Consider the following 24666-nt stretch of genomic DNA (forward strand, 5'->3'; position numbering starts at 1 on the left):
CTCTAAACATTTGCGCCAGAACAACAGTCATAACCTGGGTACTGGTCTGGGCAAACTGGGTCCTATGGTCACACTAGTAACTGGGAGAATCTGCACAGAGGTGCTTGACTTGGAAGGAGAGTTCCAGAGAACAGAGGACACATCACGTGGCAAGTGGGCCTATTCATTCCCCGTGGCTACGACCACAAAATACCACAAACTGGATGCTTAACACAACATACATATATTCTCTCACGATTCTGAGACCTTGAAGTACAAAATCAAGGTGTTGGTAAGGTCATGCTTCCTCTGAAGGCTCTAGGGGAGGATCCTTTCTGGCCTCTTCCTAGCTTCTGGTGGCTGTCTGTCCTGCTATCCTTGCAGTTCCTTGGCTTGTGGATGTATCCCTGCAACCCTTGCCTTCCTAGTGTGCTTGCTCCCCGGGTGTCTTTATGGGGTCTTTCACTGCGTGTCTGCCCCGTGTCTCTTCTCTCATAAAGAAATCAATGACATCAGATTAAGGTACCTCGTACCAATTTAACTACATCTGCCAAGACACAATTTCCAAACAAAGTCACATTCTGAGGTTCTGGGAAGGACACGAACCTTTGGGGGACACTCTTCAACACAGCAGAAGTACCAAAGAAGGAACACGCATGAGTAGAGGATAGCTCGGGATCCTCAAAGACAGGAAGGTGGGAGGCAGCAGAGGGCAGTGGATGGGAAGGGGAAAGGGAAGTGGAGGGTGTGGAGTTTTGCTAATTCGGGCAGCTTCCCCCAGGGGCCCGGAGGGTGGAAAGCTGCCAGCATACCCCATCCTGCTTCCACCCAATTTTCTCAAGTCTCGGCTCTTCCCCCCCCCCCCCCCCCCCCCCCCCCCCCCCCGCGCCACAGCCCTTCTGGAAGGAGGGAAGACGTTTATTTAATACTAGAAATCAAACCAGACTGTAAAGAGATGGCATGCAGGTCAAGTCATGACTCAGCTGCTTTTAACTTTGTCATCTTGGACGAGTCATATGACCTCTGAGTCTGTTTCCTCCTCCATAAAATGAGGATATTGTTGATGACCAATAAAGGTCTTTCTGGCTCTAGAAGCTGCAACTTTAGGAGGAAAGGTGGAACTATGCTCCCCTAAAGGGACAGCTTCAATAGGACCCTTGGCCGTCACCATCTTTTAGCAAGTATTTTTATCTAATGACACAGCGTTTTTAGTTGCAAACAACAGAATTTGGTTGTCTGGAGCAAAATAGAAGGCTGTCAGGGGCTGGCACTAGGAACAATCTGGTCCAGTACCCTACTAGGGTGTGTCCAACCCCCTTCCCCTCTCCGGCACCCGCCCCTTTTGCATCGCTTGCTCCAGGGTTAGAGTCTAATCAGCAGTCTCAGTGCGGAGTGTGCTTCTCAGCTGTGCTGGGGATAAGCCAGGATAAGATTTCCCCCAAAGGGAGATTAGGTTGCTGATAAAAGGAAGGGTTGGATGAGAACACGTGTCTCTAGCCAAGAAGCATTTGGAATTCAGCCAAGCATGAAGATTTTAATAGATTTTAATTTTAATATTTAGCCACTAGTAACTCTACCCTAACGTTGTTGCTGTATTACTAATATGATTATCACTATTATTTTAATCTAGTGGTTAAGAGCTCACATTCTGGAGTCAGAGAGACCTAAGTCTGAATTTTAGCTCTGCCCCATGGCAGCTGTGTGACTTTGGGAACGTTATTTACTACTAACATACAAGAAGTCTCGGTTTTCTCACATGTAATGTGGAAATGAAAATACCGACCTTATAGATAATGGTTAAAATTAGAGGAGATTATATATTTAAAAGCGCTTCGTGCAATGCTGGTCTCATAAAATATACATTACCTAGTAATGATAATCCTTCTGGACCAGGCACCAAATTAAGTGGATTTTGTGCATTATTTCATGTAATCCTCACAGCTATCTGACATAGTTAATATCAAAACTGACTCCCTACCCTGCTTCTTTACAAGTGGAAACTGAAGTTACAACTGAGAACCTTGGTTAAGGTCACACAACTATATGAACTATCAAAGCCAAGGATGCTGGCCAGCTGACAGACTCAGAAGCCCAGGGTTTGACCCTCTCTGCTGGAGGAGCCAGCACAGTGCTATGCTAGCTCAGGGCTCACCAGGCCCTTTGCACACCCAACTGCTAGCGATTTCTTTAGATCAGATGATAGATCACTAATCTATCCTTATGAGGCAGCTTAAAGCAAGAGAGGGTGGAGTTGAAAAGTTTGCTTTTCTTATCATTACTTGTTATTACTGCTAACTTCTCTGACCATTCTATTTAGTCTGCATTCACTGTAATGAGTTATTTGAGAATGGAGTGGCATTTAGATCAGGATAACCATAATGGTACAGGTTTATGCACAAATTCGAGTAAGAACCGAAGATGATAACAAGGATCTGGCCAATCACACACAACAAACGACATCAACCTTCCATGTATTGTTTAATCCTAAAAACCGATTGAATCACTTGCTAATCCAATGTTTACATTATTAATCTACACTTTGTTCAAATGAGTATTGTGATATTTATAGAAATTAAGATCAACTATTTGAACTTTAACTGGATGCTTTATTGAGATACAATTGAGATATAAATTAATCCTGGAACATTAAGACTTTTTTCCCTAGCCTCATGTTTCTTTTTTTTTTAAAGGTCCCATTTCAGAAACACAACTTTTAAAGTCAACAATAATTCTTAAGCTACATTTTAAAGATACCTATCTTTAATCGCTTTTCATCACAAGAGAAATGAACATTTTTCTGTAGCTTCTCATTGGCAAAAAACCAAATTTGCTGTGACTGCTGTACGTAAGGGCGCGTTCAGCCACTTTCCAAAGAAATAAGTTGCCAACGTGCAATTTGACATCACGCTACCCTGAGATTCAGCGGCACAAACAATAGCGAATGAACTATGGTGCAAAACACTAAAAGGACTAAATGGAAAAGTAGACGGCTTGAAACAAGCAATAAGTTTTCTTCTAGCAAGCACATTTTACGATTAAGCTAGAGAAGGCGTGGGGAAGGGCTTCCCCACAGTGGCCCTGCTCCGGCTGTCCTCGGTCCCTCCCTGCCCGCGGAGACCTCCAGGCCGGGGTCGCCGCGCCAGGTGGGCGCATCCTGGCCGCGCGGAGGCCGCCGCCCCGCCGCAGGGGCAAGGGGAGGACCGGCGCCCGAGGGCCCAGAAGATTTTTCTCCTCCGCGCGAGCCAGGGCCACCCGAGGAGGGGAGGCGGCGAGGAAGAACGAGCACGGAAGGGGCGGCTGGACCAGCCCGCACGGGAAGTGGGGCTCCGGGCTGGACCCAGCTCGGACCCCCGAGTCCAGCCGCCGAACACCCCTCTTTGACCCACGGCACCCCCGCCCCCACGCCCCCCGCACGCTCCCAGACCCGGCGCGCCCCCGGCCCTCAGACGCCCCGCACACGCCCTTCGGCCCGGAGCGGCCCCCGACCTCCCCGTCACCCAGGCGCCCGCGCGCCCCCGCTCCCCCCTTCCCCGACGCCCGCGCCCCCGCGCGTCCCCGCCCCCCGCGCGCCCCCGCCCCCGGCGCCCGGACGCCCCCCGCCCGGCCCGCCCCCAGCGCCGGGAAGCCCGCCTGCGCCGCGGGCCGAGTGGAGGGCGCGGGGCGGCCTCCGCTCGGCTCCTCCGCTGCCGCTCCGCGCACGGGCCCAGGCGCCGCCGCGCGCCCCTCCTGGAGGAGAAGGAGGAGGAGGAGGAGGAGGAGGAGGAGGAAGGAGGCGGGAGGAGGAGTTGCGGGAGAGGAGGGACGAGCGCGGCAGTCGCGCCGGCGCTGGGCGAGGAAGCGGAGCGGGCCGCCGCCGGGTGAGCGTCTGCGGAGCCGAGTCGGAGGCTGGGTCTGGGCTTTGCTTTCTGCTCCCTCTTCTCCGTAACCCGGGAAACTGGCCGCGGGGGGCTGCTGCTCCCCTCGGGGCGGCGGGGGCGGATCCGGCGCTCGCCGGAATGGGGAGGCCGTCCGGCGCGCCTGCAGCCCGGGGTCCCGGCCGGCGCGAGGCCCCGGCCGCCGCGGCGGGTCCGCGGGCGGGGGGGCCGGCGGGGAGCGGCGTCCGGGAAGCCGGGCCGGGCGGCGGGGAGGCCGGGCCGGGGAGGGCCGAGGCCTGCTTCCGCCGGGCGCCGGCCCGACCCCTCGGCCTCCCCTGTCCGCGGCGCGCCGGGCCGGGCCTCCGCCTTTGTTGCCCGCAGCCCCGCCGGGGAGAGGCCGGGGCTCGGCGAGGCCTGGGGCGGCGGCGCGGGGCCTGCGCGGCTCGCACCCCGCCGCTCGGCCCCGCGCGGCCCGGCCCCGGCCCCCGGCCCCCGGCCGCGGTCCAGGGGCCGCAGGGCGGGCTCGGGAGGGCCCAGGCCGCGTCGCCGCCGCCGCCGCCGCCGCCGCCCCCGCCCGCCGGGAGGTCGCGCGGGGGGCCCCCCGTGTGTGCAGCGCGTGACGGGGCCGCCGGATAGGATTTACTTACGCGGATGTGGGGGCTGTGGAATTTGAAACTGCCCCTGGGGCCGACACAGGCCTGAATTCTCAATTTGCTTCAGGACTTGGCAACTTCAGGGACACCATTGTGGCTCGTTAGGTAGCACAACTATTGACATCTCTCGGTGGCAGGTCCTGGCACAGAACTTGGAATGTGTGCAGCAGGCCGGATGCCAACTTCGCGTTCAGTCGGAATGGGAAACGCGGGGCTCCCGCCCCCACCTTGTGGGATTAGGGGCCAGGTGGGAATATGCGGTAAAACCCAGGCTTCCGGTAATGAGACCGAGAACGTTTGAATTGGGTTCAGCGGGTGTTTCTTGAGCGTCCACCCTGGGGAGGGCAACGTGCTACTTTGTGTGAGGACGCAGGACGTAGTAATCCCAATAAAATTGTGAATGAGACACCAAATCCGTTTTTAATTGCCTGTGTTTCTTGGAATACAGCTCTGTTTTGTAATCAAACAAAAGTAAACTGCCGTCTACTCCGAGATGGAATATCCGAGGTGTTCTCAACCGTAGTAAGCATAAATATATCTTGACTTAAAAAAAAAAAAAAAACCGACAAAGAACGACGTGGAATCCACTTAGCTGATTCGAATGAATGAATTTTAAATGGAGTACTTAGTGCTATGGAGAGTCGGCGCTGTTTAAAAACATCAGTGATGTTGTTCACCAAGTTTCACAGAAAAAAACCACGAAAAGGTAGCCTGTGAGACACCTCTTTTCCTGTGTGCTCTCTAATTTTCTCATGCTGCATCACCGGGTGTGAATGCTGTAACTTTCAGGATCTGTCGCTGTTCTAAACACAGTACGTGGCCCCAACCCCTGATATCATCCTCCATGTTTTCTGCCTTTGGGGAAGCTGGCTCACCTTTCTCAGAAGAACTTGGGGTTTGGCAAGTGCTGTCCACGGTTTGATCTGGTTAAGGATGAGCCCTTAACCCTTTTTAGGTCTCCATTTGGCATCTCTTTTGAAATACTTTCTCCTTTTATTATCATCTTTAAGTGCCTTCTAAATCGGTGGGGGTACCTCGCACTGCCCCTTTCCTCTTCTTTTGGTGGGAAGATAGGGCAGGCCTTAACATGGCCTCCGAGGGAACCAGGGGCACACCCTGGGATGTCACGCGGCACCCTCCCAAGGCAGCACCTTGCAGGGAGTGGCAGAGAAAGGGTTTGGGTGCCCTTGACCTGGGCCGTAGCCGACTTGGGCTGGGCCATGACCTCAGAGGAGAAGCTCTACAGCACTCACTGGATTCCTACTCATCTTGCCATCCTGAGTGTCCCTTTTAACAGCCGCCTTTTTGGGGAACAGAAGCAAGAGTCTGCTTAAGACTGTCTTGTTATGTAACGTCATTCCTCAGAGAAAACCGGTAGTTTTCTCCATTGTGGTGAGTTTTCAGGAAACTTTTATGTTACTAACGGTGGGTGTCTTTGATTTTGCTCATAGGAGTAATTGTGTGATCTTAAAAAGTCACGGTATAGTCTGAAAATAGGAAATGTTGTGTCCACTTCTGAATTTGTGGCAATTACTGTTGTCTCAAAAATACGCAGTCATGTGAAATGGGTTGATACACGAATATGTTGAGTATGAGGTCAGATACCCCATGTTGTTTATAATATAGTACAACTAATGGATGTGTGTGCATCTCTTTTAATATGTGATAAAGTTAGGTAGGTAAGTAACAAGCTATGATCACCTTTTGCTGTTTTGTTTGTTGTGTCTTTTTTTTTGTTTTGTTTTAAGTTCATTTATTTTGAGGGAGAGAGAGCGTACGTGAGGGAGGGGCAGAGAGAGAGAATCCCAGTCAGGCTCCTTCTTCTTGTCAGCACAGAGCCCAATGGAGGGCTCGATCTCACGGGGACTGTGAGGTCATGACCAGAGCTGACACCAAGAGTCCGGCCATGACCGACCGACTGAGCCACCCAGGTGCCCCTGTTTGTCGCATCTTTTATGGGAAGCGAAGATTATCTATTTCAGTTCTTGGTCCTCATCCCTAATCTTTTTCCAGTTTTGGAAATGGCACATCTGTGGTGCCTGAGTACTTTTGTGAAATTACTCCTTTTACAAGGGAGAAATTTATAGTACTAGTGTATGGCATAAAAAGGGGGAACTTTCTTGTGTGACTAGATTGATCGAAAGAGTAGTTCGGGCAGTAAAGGCGAAAGAGCAGTGGGGACATGTTTTAAATTGTATTGACAGTGAAACTGTCATTAATGTTTTTGTGGTTTGTTACTCTGTACGGTGTGTTTCACTAATGAGCAGTGAAGGCTTTAGGAGTAAGGGCACATTTGGTTTGGGTCTTTGATGATCCATAACAAACCTTGAGTTTTACTTAGTTGGAACAATCATATTAGGTGGCTGTTGGTCTTGTTGATGTTTCAAGAACAGACGTACTCAGATAAAGTCATTTAAGATTTCAATCTTCATGTTGCAACCGAGGACCTTTTGGAGGTGTTTGCTCTTTAGTATGCATTACTAGCCTTGTGACCTTGAATACATTTTATGTCTCCTCTGAGTCTTATTCCTTCTGTGGGTCTGATGTGAGGATAATAAATCCACCTGACAGTTGTTGTGAATATATATTTCGTTTAAAGTAAAATCCAAACTCTCCGTCTTGGGCTACAAGATTTCCGCCTAGTTCTTCAGCTCATCTTGAATCCCCTTCTGTGTCTGACCAAATAGTTATACTCTGTCCTTTCTACTCCCTAACGTTGCAGGCTGCTTCTGGCTTCCTCATCTTACATGGTAGTTCTGTTTGCCTAGCATGTTCTTCCTGTGGTTGGTTCATTCTCAGACCTTAACGCCAGGTTCACCGCATCGGGGAAGTCTTTACTGTTCCTAACAGCTCCTTCAGTAGTCCTGTCTAATCAGGTCTTATCAGTTTGTATGTTTTCTCATAACGTTTATTTCAGTCTGTAACTATTTTGTTTATTTGTTTTGGTCTTTCTCCACATGTAAGTCCCACATGGGCCAGCCGTGGCCTGTGGTTCTTCTGTCTCTCCCTAACACAACCCGTGGGGACATGGACAAAAAGTGATTATAGTTTTTACGTTGGTATCTACACATCAAAGGCAAGGATGTGCTGTAGATCATAGAAATCTGGTGTTTTTTTTTGTGTTGCTTATTTATCCCCATCTGAGCTGATCTTAGCTAAATGAATCACAGCACTAATAATGCCAAAGTTTTTATAGCTACGTGGCCCAAGTAGCCTCACACCATGAGAACTGCTTTTTTTTTTTTTTTTAAAGTAAGCTCTATGCCCAACGTGGCAAGCAGCTCAGTGGCTGCTCCTAAGACTCACCAACCCCAAGATCAAGAGTTGCATGCTCTACCGACTGAGCCTGCCAGGTACTCCAAGAACTGTCTTTTTTTTTTTTTTTTTTTTTTTTAATGTTTATTCTGAGAGAGAGAGAGAGTGCGTGAGTGGGGGAGGAGCAGAGAGAGAGGGAGACACAAAATCCAAAGCAGGCTCCAGGCTCTGAGCTGTCAGCACAGAGCCCGACGCAGGGCTCAATCTCACGGACTGTGAGATCATGACCTGAGCTGAAGTCGGACGCTTAGCCGACTGAGCCACCCAGGTGCCCCCAAGAACCTTCTTTACCTGTAGAGCAGGCATCCCAGTAACAACAACATTCACTCATGTGTCCAACTGGCTGATCACAAAGACTGGGCATCTAGCCTTGAATTTCAGCTCTGAATTTATAGGGGAGGTTTTTATTTTAGTTTTAAACTTTTATTTAAAGTTTATTTACTTAGTTTGAGAGAGAGAGGGAGAGAATGAGTGGGGGAGGGGCAGAGAGGGAGGGAGGGAATCCCAAGCAGACTCCGTGCTGATGCAGGGCCCAGTCCCACGAACCACGAGATCAGGACCTGAGCTCAAATCCAGTCAGACACTTAACCGACTGAGGCACCCAGTGCCCCACTCCCCTTTTCTAAAGTTTATTTATTTTGAGAGAGAGAGAAGGAAGGGCAGAGAGAGGAAGAGAGAGAATCCTAAGCAGGTTCTGCACTGTCAGCACAGAGCCCGATGCAGGCCTTGAACTCACAAACCTTGAGATTATGACCTGAGCTGAGATCAAGAGTCAGAAGCTCAACCCGCTGAGTCACCCAGGTGCCCCTATAGGGGAGGTTTTTAAAATAAATCTGTCTTATTTGCCTTATCTGTAAAATTGTAATAGTGCCTTTCTCAGCATTGGTGTGAAAATTAAATGAGAAATGCGTGTAAATGAATGGGTTCAGTGCCTTGAATATAATGAGTGCTAATAGTAATAATTAGTTTAAAATATACTGTGATTAGTTAAAAGGAGTATTCTGGGTAATCAGTAACCTTTATGGAAGACTTGGTTTTTCTTGTTAAGGAAGCCCTGTGTGGGGAAAGGGTGTAAGACCAAAGGGACAAGAGAAATGAAAATAAAAGAGGAAAGACGAGACAAGCCCACAGAAGTTTAAATGGTGCCAGCTGCAGAATTGTAAGGGTTACAAACGTGAGCAGCCATTGAGCTGCCTGGCACTGGGTCAGCGCAGTCAGTCCGAGGGAGCAGGAGAACGCAGAGGTTCCGTGCGCTTGCAAAGCCCCAGGCTCTTGTGTTTCTGCTGTTTTAATCTTTTTAAAATCACTGTTAACAACCATCACACTGAAATGTTTTCTTAAAATTATTAAAAGGGCATCACACTTGGAGACTATGTTTGGGGAGCGGTGGCTGTGCCATTGTCCTTGGGAGCAGACTGTTGAGTAATAGAGAAGAAAGAAGGAAGAAAAGACGGAATATCTCTGAAGGCCTGGGAGACAAACCGTTATCCTGAAGACGTCACTATGCCATCCTGAAATTTTCCCGCAGGTAAATTTGGTCATCTTAAGGGGCATCAGTCTACATAGAGCACTTGAGTGACAGCATGAGATCGTATTTAATACACACACTTGTGCTTAGGGTTTCCCTTTTAAGAGAACGAAAAGAATATATGGTTCCTATTAGAAGAGATTTCCATCAAAAACAATTTTAAGAGTTGAATGTTACTCTTTGGAACTATTTAGAAAAGGTGTGTTCATCAAGGACCCTAGGTGGCCTGCTCTTTGGCACTCCTGCTGGTGGTTTTTTCAGTGATTGGTGTTATTCTGGATACACCAATAACACGGGATGGTTGAAGCAACAGGGCTGATATGCCTGTAGCGTAAGGTGAATTCTCATTGGTAGACTTGTTACTTTGTAGGATTTTCCTTTTGTGAATTTTGTTTTGGTGTTTATAGTAATGAGATGTTTCTTATTAAGGCTTAATTTTGGTTTTAAAGGAAATATCTTCATTCTGTGACAATAGTCGTTTTCATCTGTTGACATTGCTTTTGAAAGTGACAACCATATACTTAGGGAATAACATTATTACCAAATATCAGAGTGACAGAATGCGTAAGCGTGTAACATACATGGAATTGTATTAGGATTTTAGTAGTTTTGTATATTTGCGGAATTACTGCATTTTGTTGTTTTGTTTTTTTTTTAAGTTTATTTATTTTGAGAGAGAGTGCACACATGTGCACGAGTGGGGAAGAGGCAGAGAGAGAAGGAGAGAGAGGATCCCAAGCAGGCCCCACATTGTCAGTGCAGAGCCCGATGCGGGGCTTGAACTCACAGATCGTGAAATCATCCCTGAGCCGAGATCAAGAGTCAGACGCTTAACCCACTGAACTACCCAGGCACCCCTGCATTTTAGAATTAGAAGGAACCTTCTGATTATTGGTCAGCTTCATCTTTACACAGATGATGAGGAGACTGAGACTAATAGCAGTTAACTAATCTGCTCAAAGTCATGGACCACATTTCTAGCAGATTTCAGGAAGGATGGAGCCTGATGTCAGCGACTCTTCTCGTGGTTGATGCAGGATGTTTTCATTTGCTCTTAGGTGGTGGGGAGTTTGGATTGTGTCTTTGTGGATGATGTCACAGTTGAGCTGGCTCTGGTAAGGTGACCTTTGTTTGGGAGGAGCCCTGGGTGGCAGGGACGTTATCTCAAACAGGGTGAACAGCAGGAGCTATAACATCAACGTAGAGATTCTTTTCTCCCTTTCCTAAGCAAGGTTACCTGTGTTCTGTTTCTTAGTTTGCTTCCTTGATTTGATGGAGCTCATTCTTCTAATAACTTCCTGAGAAAGGAGATGGGAGAGGTGTTTTTTTTAATGACCTCGTGGGAAACCATGTATGTTTCACATAATCTGACTTCCAGTCTGGCTGCATACACAGTTCTGGGTGATGAGTTTAGTCAGGACGGAATGGGTGCTGCTGCAGTGACAGATGAACTCTGGGGTTCGCGTGTGTAAATACAGGCTGTTTCTTACTTTCCCCATGTCCGCACTGGGCCTGGGGCTCCTCTGCCGTTTTCCTTTGGACCCAGTCTGCTTTCGCCTGCGGTTCCCCGTTGATCACCCATGGCTCTGAGGCACCACAGCAGGTGCAAAGGGGAGCCGATGGGTCATATGCTGGCACTGAAATGTTTGGCCCAGAAGTGACACATGTCACTTTTCTCACACATTTACCAGAACCAGTCACATGGCCCTGCAAGGGTGCTGAGAAGTGTGGAGGTGCGCAGGAAGTCACTGGCTGTAAATGTGCACCGTACTGAAAATAAATGTTCCCTTGGAATTTTGAAGACATTGCACCACCAGCTTCCAGTGTTACGGAGTTAGTTGCTATCTGTTTCCCAAGCGTCTGTATGTATTTTTTTTCCTCTTTTTTGGGGAACTTTTGGTACCTTCTTATTATCTCCTCTCCTTCTAAATTTTAAAATTTCATTACGGTGTGCCTGATTATATTGTCTTTTCTTCTTTGGCTGTACAGAGCATAGCATGGATCCTTTCAGTCTGTAAGCTTGTGTTGTTCGGTTATGGGAAAATTTTTTAAATTTCTTTTATGATTTCTTCCCTTTCGTTTCCTTCTCTTGACTGAAGCTCTTCTTCATCAGATGTTGGACTTCCAGGATCGGTATATTGATTTTCTTAGTTTTTGCCTCAATTTTTTAAGCCAGAATAAAAATGACAACAGCAAACATAGATCTTTGGGCCTTCCTTAATTGTTAGTAGTTTGTAAAAAAATTCTCAAAGGGTCTAATCTACTGGATACTTTAACCAGTGAGGCCTTACTTTGTCATAGGCAGTGAACACAGTGAAATTTTGTAGGGAATTGACAGAGATTTTAACTTTTTAATGTGTACTTTAAATGTATAAATGTATACCTTAAAAATTTAATCTGTATATACCTATAGACAGTGATGAACGGGTGTAGAGGTGTGCTACTTTTTTTAAAGATTTTATTTTTAAGTAATCCGTAACCCAACATGGGGCTCGAACTCACGACCCGACCCCAAGATGAAGCGTTGTATGCTCCATCCAGGCACCCCGAGTGTGCTACTTAAAAAATTTTTAAATACTAAAATCTGAATTACAAAATTAAAGAAGAGTGAATTTGCTTCATTAATCAGTTCTTAGGACCCAGTTCGTTAGCATTTTAAATGATTGAATTTATGAACATTTTCATATTCAACTTAATAGAAATATGTTTGACACAGTTAAAAAGATGCTTTGAAATGCTCATGGAAAATTTGTTCCCTGCAGGTTAAATTTCTAAGTCTCTGCATATTTTTACTTCCATTGAATCAGGTACTTTTAGGGGTGGATGTGCTTTAGAGGTCAACCTCTTTATTTCATGTGGGAAAACAGATTCAGGGAGGAGATTCACTCAGTGTCACACAGCAGACTGGTTCTAGTGCTGCCCTCTAGTTTTGTGTCAATAGCCTATAAAGTGGGAGTGTATTGCGGTGCCCGGGTGGCTCAGTCGGTTAAGGGTTCGACTTTGGCTCAAGTCGCGATCTCGCAGTTCGTGGGGTCCGCGTCGGGCTCTGTGCTCACCGCTTGGAGCCTGGAGCCTGCTTCGGATTCTGTGTCTCCTCTCTCTTCCCCTCCCCCACTTGTGCGCTCGCTCGTGCGCTCTCTCTCTCTCTCTCCCCCCCCCCCTCTCTCTCTCCCCCTCTTCCTCTTTAAAAAATAAATAGATGTAAAGTGGGAGTTTATTTATCACTTGAAAATTTACTAGAGCTTCTTAACTCACTAAATTTGAAATTATATGGCAACTTTAAGTCCATTTTTCTTAACTTTGTTACCTTTAAATTTCTTTACCTTTGTAACCGTGTAAATATTCGTGTTACTTTTTAAAATGAAGCTCATTGTGTAAGATCTAGAGGCCCTGAGAGAAGTCAAAGCAGTTCTCGTAACGACTTTTCATTTATCTTTATTTACACGTAGTCGTGAAGAACTGACGAGTAGGAAATCTCACCCTGTGCTCAAGCCGGCAAGTTAGCCTTGATGGGTGCTGCCGCAGGACATGATGCCCCTGGGTCAGAGATACAGGACTTCATTACGCAGGTGCGGCACCGTCAGCCTTCGTGCCAAGTCCCCACGCACCAGGGCTGTGTTGGGAAGGGAATGTCGGGGCAGAGGAGAAAGCAGGAGACGAGTTGGGTGGCAGTTAAGTAACGTGGACAAGACGGACTAGTAGCGTGGAGCAGTGTGGCGGTAACAGGTGATCGGACTCTGCGTACATTTCGAAAGTAGCTGAGACGCGACCCTGGATGCGGTGTGTGAGGAGAGCCCCGGATGGTTGTGGACGTTTTCGTCTGAGCGGTCGGAAGGATGGAGTCACCGCAGACCAGAGAGGGAAAGGCTGCAAGCAGAGCAGATCTGGGGCTGGGACCGGAAAGAGCCAGAGTGTATTTTGGAACATGTTACCTTGGATATCCCTAAGTCAGTGAATGGCAGTGTCGAGGAGGGAGCTGCCCGAAACCAGGCTGAATGAAGATGCAGATTCGGGAGTGGAGGACACAGCGGTGGTGTTTCGGGCGTGAGGGTGAGCGACGTCACTGTGGGGCGTGAGTGAAGAGATTGGAGGCACAGCGGTCTGAGTAGGACTGATGAGAGCATCTCAGGTCGGGACTGAGGACGGGTACTGGCTTGGCAGTGGGGACGTCATGGGTGGCGGTGACCAGAGCTAGACGTCTCGCTCTGGCGTGCTAGAGGTCTCTGGTGTGGGCAGAAGGGAAGATGGGAGAAAGGGAATAGTAGGCCTCGTGTGCCTGTTTTCCCAAGGTGTTTTGTGGCAAAGGGGATTAAAGAGATGGGACCACAGCTGGCGGAGAAAGGAGGGTCAGGACAAGTGTGCTTGTACAGGTATATGGGAAATGTCGTTTTAGGAGCGATCCGGTAGAGCGGGGAAATGGTTGGGAGGTGAGGGAGGTCTGGTCCATGGGGGGGGGGGGGGGGGGGGCTTTGGAGAGGTGTGTGGGTCGGTAAAGTAACAGGATGGTTCTGTCCGATTTTCTCCTCACGTCCTCAGTGTTCTCAGTGAAGTAGGAAGCTGGGCCATCGGCCGAGACTAAAGATGGAGGAGTAAGCGTTAAAGGTGTGAGGAAAGATGTGGGCTGGTTGGTGGGGGGCCGAGTAGAAATGCGGTGTGATTTCCAGGCGGCATTAAGGCGCCACCTGGGAGGTTCACGGTCAGGACTGTGCAGTGGGGCCCGGCAGAGTGGCTTCGTGTTTCTCCAGCCACGTTTCCCTGTCAGGCGTGGTGTGGGCGGAGCTGCATGTCGCCAGTGCCGCCTCTGGCCAGGCGAGCGTTTCAGAGTGAGCGTGGGGAAGGGACTTGAGGGTATATGCTACGAGGGACTGTGATTTAGCGGGGAATGTAAACCAAGCAAGGTGTCAAGAGGGTCATTGAAACGCTGGTGGCTTTATTGCTCGTTCCGAGTTCGTAGTCTATACTAAGTCTGTGTTAATTAACTCTGCAAAGCTTAGATTGACTATTTCAGGCCAGACCCTGTATGCACTCATCACAATTAAATGTCAGATTGGCAGAAACTTGTTTTCGGTGGGGTGAGGAGAAAGAGAAGGCTGCCTGGGTTCTAATGAAAGAAAAATAATATAATATTCTTACCTGTTGATTTATGTTTTTGTACAGTCATGGCCAAACTGAAAGCCAAGAAAAGGCCTTGCATTTTACTCACCATACCCTTTAAAAAAGTAAGTTAAGAACGAACAAAGTCACAGACCTTATTCTTTAAAAAAATTTTTTTGTTGTTTTTTTTATTTTTGAGAGAGACAAAGACAGAGTGTGAGCAGGGGAGGGTCAGAGAGAGAGGGAGACACAGAATCCGAAGCGGGCTCCAGGCTCCGAGCTGTCAGCACAGAGCCCGATGCGGGGCTCGAACCCACGGACCGCGAGATCACAACCTGAGCCGAAGTCGGGACGCCCAACCGACTGAGCCACCCAGGCGCCCCGAGACCTTATTCTTTTAAAAATTCTATATTCGTTATAGAATATTTTGAAAATAAAGTATTGAAAACAGTATTTACAGAGCATTCTGTGCTCCAGATGGCTGTTCTGCTCTATTTCTTTCTGGTCTGCTGTTCCCCCCTATTCTTTCTACATAATCGAGACCACACTGTACATATGATTTTGTTTCCTGTGTTTTTGCACTTAACAAATGAACAATATGAACTTCTCCCTCATGTTATTTATAACCCTGTATAAATTCAATGTTAGCGGTTCCCTAAAGTTCCATTGTGTAGATGTGCTAGAATTTTGTTTACAGTTCTCACACTGTTGGAAATTAGAATGTTTCTGATTCTTAAAATTTATTTTTTATCCTATATAATAATGCAGGAGACATTGTTATGCTTTGGTTTTATGTTATTTCTAGAAGAGTTATAAAAACGGCATTATGGTGTCAAAGAGGATGAATACTTTTTTTGAAGTTTATTCTGAGAGAGAGACTGTGGGAGCGAGCAGGGGAGGGGGGAGAGAGAGAGAGAGAGAGAGAGAGAGGAAGAGAGGAAGAGAGAGTCCCATGCAGGCTCCTCGCTGTCAGCACAGAGCCCAGTGGTGGGTCTCGAACTCATGAAACTGAGAGATCATGACCTGAGCCAGAATCAAGAGTCAGACACTTAACTGACTGAGCCACCCAGGCACCCCCAAAGAAGATAAATATTTTTAAGAGTTGCATAAACCAAGTTTTTTTTTTACAACTATATTAAGACATTTTCAAGTGATAAATATCATCATTTAGAAAAACATTTGCTGATATGAGTTGTGAAAGGTCATTACTATTTTAATTTGCATTTCGTTGATTCTTATCAGGGTCAGTATTTTTTTGTGCACATGTAGAGCCAGTTGGTTGTCCGTGTGGAAAAACGCAAATTAATCCTTTCTATAAATCAATACTAGATTAATCAAGGATGTACACGTGAAAAGCAAAACTTCAGTACTTTTATAAGAAATACAGAAAGAGTGTATGATTTCAGTACTGGAAGGATTTCTTAAGACAACAAAAGGGGCACATGATGAAAGAAGCCAGACCCAGGCAACTGAAGTAAAATGAGGAACTTCCTCATGGTGCCACAAAAAGAAGAAAGTCAAGGTACAAGTTATTGTACAGCTGTAGGAAAAAGAAGGTAGACGGTTCATACGAACTGATGCGGACTGATTTCTAGGTGTCTGAAATGTACCTGCTGTGTCTTAAATCTTTTCGTTCTGTGTATTTAATCCCTCGTTTAATCATTTTCCTCACAATAAAGAAAACAGAAAAATGTTTGAACGTCACACCATTTTGTATTCCCACCAGCGTGGTTCCGGTTTCTCTACATAGTTGCTTACAATGTGTGTGGTATCACGGTGGCTTTAATTTACGTTTTCTTAATGACCAGTAACATTAAGCACCTCTTCATGTGCTTATTAGCCATTTGTACGTCTTTGATCTGATCCTGTCTTCTGTTCATTTAAAATTTTTTTTTAAGGTTTATTCATTTTTGAGAGATGGAGAGTGACAGCACAAGTGGAGGAGGGACAGAGAGAGGGAGACACGGAATCCGAAGCAGGCTCTAGGCTCTGAGCTGTTGGGGCCCAAACTCACAGACCTGAGAGCATGAGATCATGACCTGAGCCAAAGTCAGACGCTTAACTGACTGAGCCACCCTGGTGCCCCTCTTCCGTCCATTTAAAGCATCGGTTGTCTTATTCAGTTAAAGAGTTCTTTATCTGGGTGCATGTGCTTTATCAGATATGTGATACACAAATATGTTTTCCTGGTCTGTGACTTGCTCTCTCTTGATGTGTTTTGGAGCGTAAAAGTTTATAATTTGAACGAAGTCCTGAAGTTGAGTAGTTTTCATGAAGTAGGTTTCTCGGTTGCATGCTGTTCGACCAGCGTGATGGAGAGAGGATTTATCAGCCTTCTCGTTCTGTCATGCCGAGAGAATACTTGCTTGACTCCCGTTTCCACATGAGGAAACTGAAGCGCCGATGTCCCGGTCATTAGGAAATGCTGGCTGTGATTTGAACTCAGGCAGTGTGGCCCTGCGATCCATGCTCTGTGTCGCTAGGCACCCGTCCCTGGTGTTATGCTAATACAGTCAGAAAAGGTGGACGTTTCTAGATGATGCACCCCGTGTCAGCGCTTGTCTGTTACTTGGCCCCTTCCCTGTGACTTGGGCAAATTGTTAAACTTCCTAAGGGTTGGCTTGCCCTTCTATAAAATGGACATGAAGATAGTACCTTGCAGATAGAGCTCTTGTGAGGATTCACGAAGACTAACGTGCATCTTTAAGGACGAAGTCACCTCCGTATGGGCGGCGGATGTGCTGGTATTGCTAATGGAAGTCCTTTGGGAGCAGAGGTGCTGAGAGTGGTGGCAGGACCGGCTCCTCTCCTTCCCGGGTGTCCTCTGGACACGGATGGACATAACTTCCTCCGCAGCGCTTCCCTCAGTCTTCTGCAGATGTCTGTTTGCTTACCTTCTGGACTAGAATCCAAGGGTCCTGGAGGGGAAGGACTTCATCTGTCATCCCCGTGTTTTTACTAGGGCTGGAGGCTAATCTCCTTAGACTTTTCAAGCAGGTGCCGTGTTCTATCAGTGTCAAGACAAGGATGTCACCTGGAGTGATCAATGAGGCAGAAGAGGGAGGCACAGAGATGGGCGTAAGTTAAGGAAACTTAGAGAAATCCTCGTGAACGATGAGAATCTGAGCAGCACTTGCTGTATGGGGCGAACCCCAGGGGGGCATGGTTGTCAGGTGTCGGGGATTGGGGCTGGATGAGGTATCCGTTCCTGGTATCTGTAGGGAACAGAGCCACTGGAAGGGTCCCGTGGTGAATAGGGAAGCAAAAAGACTGAAATGTGAGAGTGAGGTACACGGAATGACACAGGGCATGAAGGGGAGGAATTTGCATCTTGAGATTAGCAGCTAGGGAGAATGGAGAACGGTTTGGGAAGATTTAGGGAAAGACGGATGAGGAAGACTGTGAGACCTTTGACCCTGAGGGCATCAGAGCCCTGCTTTTCTTGCTAAGAGGTTACTGAAACACACAAGTACATATTCTTTTCCCTAGACAGACTATTGTCTGTTAATTTAAATTTTTTAAGAGAGAAAGGGAGAGAATTGTAAGCAGGCTGCACACTCAGCGCAGAGCCCCATGTGGGGCTTGAACCCATGAACTGTGATACCATGACCTGAGCTAAAATCAAGAGCTGGCTACTTAACTGACTCAGCCACCCAGGTGCCCCCAATTTTTTTTTTTTTTTTTTTTTTTTAGAGCAAGCAAATGGAGAAGGGCAGGGGGGGAAAAAGAGAGGGAGAGAGAGAGAACATCTTAAGCATGTTCCATGCTGAGCATGAGCCCAACGTGGGGCCGGATCCCACAATCCTGGGATCATAACCTGAGCCAAAATCAAGAGTCGGACACTCAGCCGAGCCCCCCCAGGAGCCCCCAGGCCTGTTTTCTCAGTGTGCAGCATGGTGGTGGTGGTTTTGTAGGAAAGTGAAATGCGCTTACTGGGTACAGAAAGATCTAATGCAGGATTCCCCTACTGTCTGAAAGCAGAGCATTCCTATGAAACCTTTTGTAAGCCAAAATGGTGCAAACTGAAGAAGCAGGTATCATTAATTTGTATGGAAAATGTTTTGAGCATTTCCAGACCCCAAAAATAACCTTTTACTTCTCCGATACCTTAGAACACATCTTGCAAACAGATGCACAAAATAAATCGAGATAAAGCACACGTGCTCGCACAGTTCACAGCTCTGGCAGCTGGATGCTGAGATGCTGAGTGTGTTTCCCGGGGTTCCCGGGGTTCCCGGGGAAGGAGCTGGGTGGCTCCGCTCCTACCGCCTCTGTACCGGCCCACTGCAGAACACACACCGAATGCTAGTTTTGCTTTTCGCCTTTTCCGCAAAAGCAGAAATCCTCTCTGGGTTTCTTCCAGTCGGCAAAAGCAGGTACTGATGTAGGTCTTTTTGTGAAAGCAGCATGGCCTAAGGCACAGTTTGAAAGCGGAGGATACCTGGGTAGAAAACGGCGCTCTCTTGGCCTTCCTGACCCTGTCCCTGGTCACTAGAGGTGTAATCATCGATATGTGGATGTTCTTTGAGAGATTCACTCCGTGTACGTAGGCATATAAACACGTGCACACCGGGACCGTGCACGTTAGCGTTTCACTTTGCAGCTTGCCCTCCACCAGCCGTGTATCTTGGGCCTCTTTGTTTATCTGCATAATACTCCATCGTACTGCTGGGTTATAACTTACTAAACCAGTCCACTGATTTTCGATGTATATTATTCTTGTTACCTGATCTCTAGGCTAACTAACTCCGCATTTTTGCCAAAATAAATCATTCCGTAAATGTCTGCATAGTGATTAAATGGGCTCATTCTGTAGAATCCGTTCTGTGATCTTAGGCATGTCCCTTAATCTCTGCCTCAGCTTCCCCATCCATAGAGTGGGTTTATTATTGTTTTTACTACTACTCTTAGCTGCAAACACCTGTGTGGCCTGATATGTGCTAAGTGGTGTTGTAAGGACACATTTAAACCTCACAGCATCCAACTTGAGTGGAAGACACTGTTATTTCTAAGATCACACACTGTTAAACGGTGGAGCCAGGAAGTATGTGAGTCGCGCGTTCAGGTTCCACAGGAGTGCTTTCCACTCTGTGACACTGCTTCCTGCGCGGTACTGGGATTACAGGGTTAGAAGGGTTAAATGGGATGCACTATATTCTGAAGGCTTAAACCAAAGCCTGGCATGTATCAGGCCAATATGTGGTCTGTACTTACCAGTACTGGGTACATGATCAAGTAATGCTAGCTTTTGAAAAGATTTAATGCTGTAGGGAACATCAGTTTCCATATGTCCTTGCTTTGGCATGAGTATATATTGAAAACGCAAATTCCTAATCACGTAATTACTTGGTTAAAGCATATGTGAATTTAAAATTTGATAAACATTTTCAAATAATTCTCCACAAATTGTGCCAGTTTAAACTTCAACAGTAAGTAAGTGCTCAGTTTTTCATACCCTTGCCAACATTGTTACTGATGTACCTTTTTTCAGACTCAGCGGTAAAATATATTACCTCGTTTTTTTTAAATTTCCTTTTCAGTGGCTTTAAAAGAAAAATGTTTATTTACTTACTTTTGAGAGAGAGAGCATGAGTGGTTAAGGGGCAGAGAGAGAGGGAGAGAGAGAATACCAAGCAGGCTCCACACTGTTAGTGCAGACCCCGATGCGGGGCTTGACCCCACGAACCGTGAGATCATGACCAGAGCTGAAATCAAGAATTAAATGCTTAAGTGACTGAGCCACACAGGTGCCCATCTTTCAGTGGATTTTTAAAGTTGAGATTGAATATATCTACAGTTAAAGTCTGTGGAGTTTTAACAAGTGTATTCAGTTATGTAACCATGGCAATCAAGATACGGAATAGTTCCCAGGACCCCAGATTTCTTTAATTTCTTTGTTAGGAATGAATGGAGGCTCCTCTAGGATGGTGATGGGTCACTTGAATTTGTTTTCTTTCCCTCTCCCTCCCCCTCTTCCCCCTCCCTCTCCCCTCCCTCTTCATATCTCGTTTTCTTGCCATTCTTACTTCTGTTATTCTTTTTTTGTGAACTGTTCTTTTGTATATTATGCCCATTTGCTTACAGGATAATGTGCCTTTCTCGTACTGATTTCTAAGAGCACAGTCTGAGTTACAGAAATTAGTTCTTTGTCATGTGTTTGCAGTTTTCCTCCAGTTTATCTTTGGGCTTTAATTATGCCATTCTTTTGGCTGTCCAGAAATTTATAAATTTTGCGTTGTTAGATTGTCAATCTTTTCCTCTACGGTTTCAAGGTTTTATGTTATGCATAGAAAGGCTTTCTGCAGTGCTGAGATTTTCAAAAAGAGTTTTCTCCAACTTTTGTATTATTTTTATTTGTAATTTGATCCTTCTGCACAGTATTTTTGTATCAGAAAATAAATGCCTTGCTTTTTCCACCACTTCCAAATGGTTATCCAACCTGTTTGTCATCATTTCTTGGATAATCCGTCTTCCCCCAAAAGTGTCACATGTTCTCTTGGCCACATACTCTTTTCATCTGTGTCTTGGCCTATTTCTTGGCTTTCTAGTCTTTTTTTCCCTCCCAGTGGTAAGCTATCTCATTCTCCCTCAGTTGTTCCTTTAGATTTTTTCTTAATCTTTTCATTGTTCATATGTCCAAGTTTATTTCAATATCATTTTGTCTGGTTTCTTGCAAAAATATCATTGATGTTTCTGTGGGATCTTGAGTTAATGTTTTGACAGGATTTAATTGTTTTTACCTACGAACAAGATGTGTCTATGTATTTGAGTCTCTTATGATCCTCTGAGGAGTTTTAAAGTTTTTCATGTAGTTCTGGACATTGTTTAAAAAGTAATTGAATCTTTTTTGAAACTATTATAAATAGAATCTAGTCTTTTATTATGTTGGCTTACTAGCTTTTTAAAAGCAAAGATTTACTAGTGGTTTTTACATCATAAATTGTGTAAGCAGTTGGTGGAGTGAGGTTTTTTTTCCCTCTTTTTTCCGCTCTTGGCTGTTCAGCCACATGTGTTATATTCTAGGTGTTCAGTCATGCCATCTGTAAATAATGCCAACTTGTCTCCTTCTTTCCAATATTTATACTTCCTTCTTACCCTTATCTAATTAATTAGGTAATATGTTGGAAATAATGCTAAATAACACTTGATAATTGGCATCCTTGTTGGCTTTCAGTGTTTCTTTTTTACTCATGTGAATCTTAGTTTTGTTATATATAGCATGTTAAATGTCCATCTACTTCTGTTTGAAGGAGTGTTTTTGAGGGGGTTCGGGTTGATGTCATTTTTTTCTGATCCATTTTGTGATTTATAGCTGTGGTCATATGATTTTGCTCCTTTGCTCTATGGTAAATTATAAATTTGTAAGTTCTCAGCCGTGCTGGCAGTCCTGAGATGCGCCTTACCTAGTTGAATCCTTTCCCTCGACACCCCGTTTTTTGCTGATATTTGAGATTTGTTTTTCAGGGACGCCTTGGGGGCTCAGTTGGTTAAGCATCTGACTCTTGATCTCACCTCAGGTCATGATCTCACAGTTCGTGGGATCAAGCCCCAGGTTGGGCTCTGCACTGACAGTGCTGAGCCTGCTTGGGATTTTCTCTCCCGCTCTCTGCCTGCCCCCTCTATCCGAATAAATAAATACAAAAAAAAAGTTTTATATATCAGCATTCATCAGTGAGATCAGTGGGTGTTTCTGGTTTTGTTTTTCGCTTTTTTTTAATGTGTTGTCTTTGTCCAGTGGTGATATTAATGTTCTTTGGCTTCAGAAATAAATTTGGGAGGTTTCTTTTTCTATGTCCTGACGTAGTTTAGTGAGTATTTAATGTCTTTATTGACTTGTCCCTTTTTCTCCCTGAAGAAAGAGAGGGCCTTCGTAGTTCTTTGAGAACTTTCTCAAGTTCTTTGACAGCTTTTAGCCTCTTTTGGATTCCTATCTCTTCTAGTGCAAATTTTGGTAATATATATGTTTTGCTGCAAAATTAGCCATTTTATCTGAGTTTCCAATTTTTACTGAGTTTTCAAAGTACTCTTAACATATCTTGATTTCTCACAGATCTGTAGTTACTACTGTCTTCATTTTAATATTCATATAATGTGTTTTTCCCTCTTCCTTGACTACAGCAGCCAGTTTTTCACCAACTTTTTGTTGTTTAATCAAAGAATCAACTCTTGTTTACTACTACTTTTTATTTTCTATTTCATTAATTTGCGTTTTCTTTCTTTTTTTTTTTTTGTGGCTCAAACTGCTGGTTCCCTGAATTGAATGCATAGTTTGTTTCTTATGATTCCTTACTGTTTAGTTTTGTAAATGTTTAAAACTTCTTTGAAGTTTTCTGTGAGCACAGTTTTAGGGTCTTTCAGAATCGCATCGATTTCGATCTGTAGCATTTTCATTATGTTTATGAAGAGTATGCCATTTTTGTTCTCATTGAGATTTCTTCTTTGATTCAAGAGAATGTTGGGTAATTTTTACTTATTTTTTCTGCTTTCCTTTTCAGTTTTATTGTCTAGTAAAGTGGCTAGTAGTCACTTGCCGAGGTATTTCTGATTTTTTAATTTGCCAACATTTTCAGTGTGGCCCACTCTGTTGTTACATTTAGTAACAATTCCATAAGTTCTTGAAAAGGAGATATATTCTCACTTTTTAGAGGATAGAATCCCAATAGAAAAAGTAATTATGTAATTTAAATCTATATCCTTCATTTTTGTTTATTTTATTTTCTTGGGCCGAAAGAGATACTTTAATGCTGTTCCATTTTGTGTGTAAAGATTTTTGGCACTTTTATTTTCTTTGTGGATTATACCTTATGTAATGTGCCCTGTTTTATTTTTGTATGACGATTTTTCTTGAACGTAACGCTGTCTTATGTTATTATTGTTACCCTAGCTTTCTTATTGATAGCATTTTCCTTTTTCATTCTTTTCTGTTAGAATATTTTTCCTGAAGCAGTTAGGATTGGCGTTTGTCAGTTCATTGGAAAACTTCACTGACGTATGGATCCATGTACTTTTAGACATTTTATTGTATTTTTAAAGTTTATTTATTTGGGTGGGGGGGGGGTGGGAAGCGCAAGTTGGGGAGGGGCAGAGAGAGCATCCCAGGAGGCTGGGCACTGTCAGCACGGAGTCCAGTGTGGGGCTTCAGCTCACAAACCAGGAGCTCGTGACCTGAGCTGAAATCAGGTGTTGGTTGCTTAACTGAGTGGGCCACCCGGGTGCCCCTAAACATTTTATTTTGAATTCAGACAAGCAGATATACACTCTTTCATTAATGTCCATATGTGGGACCAGTGTTTTTCTGTATCTGTTGACTGAACTCTGTCAGCCTGAATTATGTAGAATCTGTCCTTAAATAATGCATTATATGTTAGTTTCCAATTTGGCACTTCGAAAGGTAGAATTAGAAGTTAATTACATTTGAAAAGCAATCTTTGTTCTGCTCAGGTCTGATCTCAGGGTCCTGAGATCCAGCCAGGTATTGGGGTCCGATGGCACAGAGCCTGTTTAGCATTCTCTCTTTCCCTCTGCCCATCCCCCACTTGCGCTCTTCCTGGGGCTCACGCGGGCTTGCTCTCTCTCTCTGTCTCTCTGTCTCTCTCTCAAAAGAAAAAAAGGAAAGCAATCTTTTTTTTTTTTAATGTTTATTTATTTTTGAGAGAGGAGAGACAGAGCGTGAGCAGGGGAGGGGCAAAGAGAGGGAGACACAGAATCCGAAGCAGGCTCCAGGCTCCGAGCTGTCAGCACAGAGCCTGATCCGGGGCTCGAATTCCTGAACTGTGAGATCATGACCTGAGCTGAAGTCAGATGCCTAACCGTCTAACCGACTGAGACACCCAGGCACCCCAGGAAAGCAATCTTTGTACAAAGGGCTAGATTTGTTTAGAGTAATTTTTTCTAGGCTTTTGGAGTGGTTTCGTTTACACTTAAGTCTGCAGAAGATTTTTTTTTTTTTAACCAGCTGCATTTATTTAGTGTTTACAAATCAATTGACTGTTTTCATAGGAAGAACTTTAAAACAGAATTTGTTTACATGCTTAAAACATGCAGTGAATTTAAATTCAGAAAAATTAGGGTGCACATCAGCCATGTCCAGGTACTATTTTAGGTACTGGGGATATAACTGTTGACAAAGACTGATCGCATTCCCGATCTCAAATAGAATGTGAGTAAATATAATTCAGCTGATAGTATAGAATGATCACAGGAATGCTGAAGAAGAGGATAGTTTAATAGAGGTGGCTAATAG

The 24666-nt window shown here is 45.3% G+C and overlaps 1 protein-coding gene across 6 annotated transcripts in view; it reads left to right on the plus strand.

Moving 5' to 3' along the window:
• Positions 1 to 3721: 3721 nt before the first annotated feature.
• The window catches only part of SOCS6 (suppressor of cytokine signaling 6), a 39423-nt gene continuing 18478 nt past the window's right edge, over positions 3722 to 24666 (plus strand). The window contains exons 1-3 of one of the 6 annotated variants that reach the window (XM_019432558.2): positions 3727 to 3836; positions 9155 to 9329; positions 12779 to 12898. The gene's annotated coding sequence lies outside the window, so the exon portion shown is untranslated. Of the gene's footprint in view, positions 3837 to 5385; positions 5879 to 6335; positions 7840 to 7927; positions 8603 to 9154; positions 9330 to 12778; positions 12899 to 24666 lie in introns of those variants that run through there. The other 5 variants (XM_019432555.2, XM_019432557.2, XM_019432556.2 and 2 more) reach the window with 5 other exon arrangements.

Source organism: Panthera pardus, unplaced genomic scaffold (assembly GCF_024362965.1).
Source record: "Panthera pardus isolate Hobbes unplaced genomic scaffold, ASM2436296v1 HiC_scaffold_15, whole genome shotgun sequence".
Lineage (NCBI taxonomy): Eukaryota > Metazoa > Chordata > Mammalia > Carnivora > Felidae > Panthera > Panthera pardus.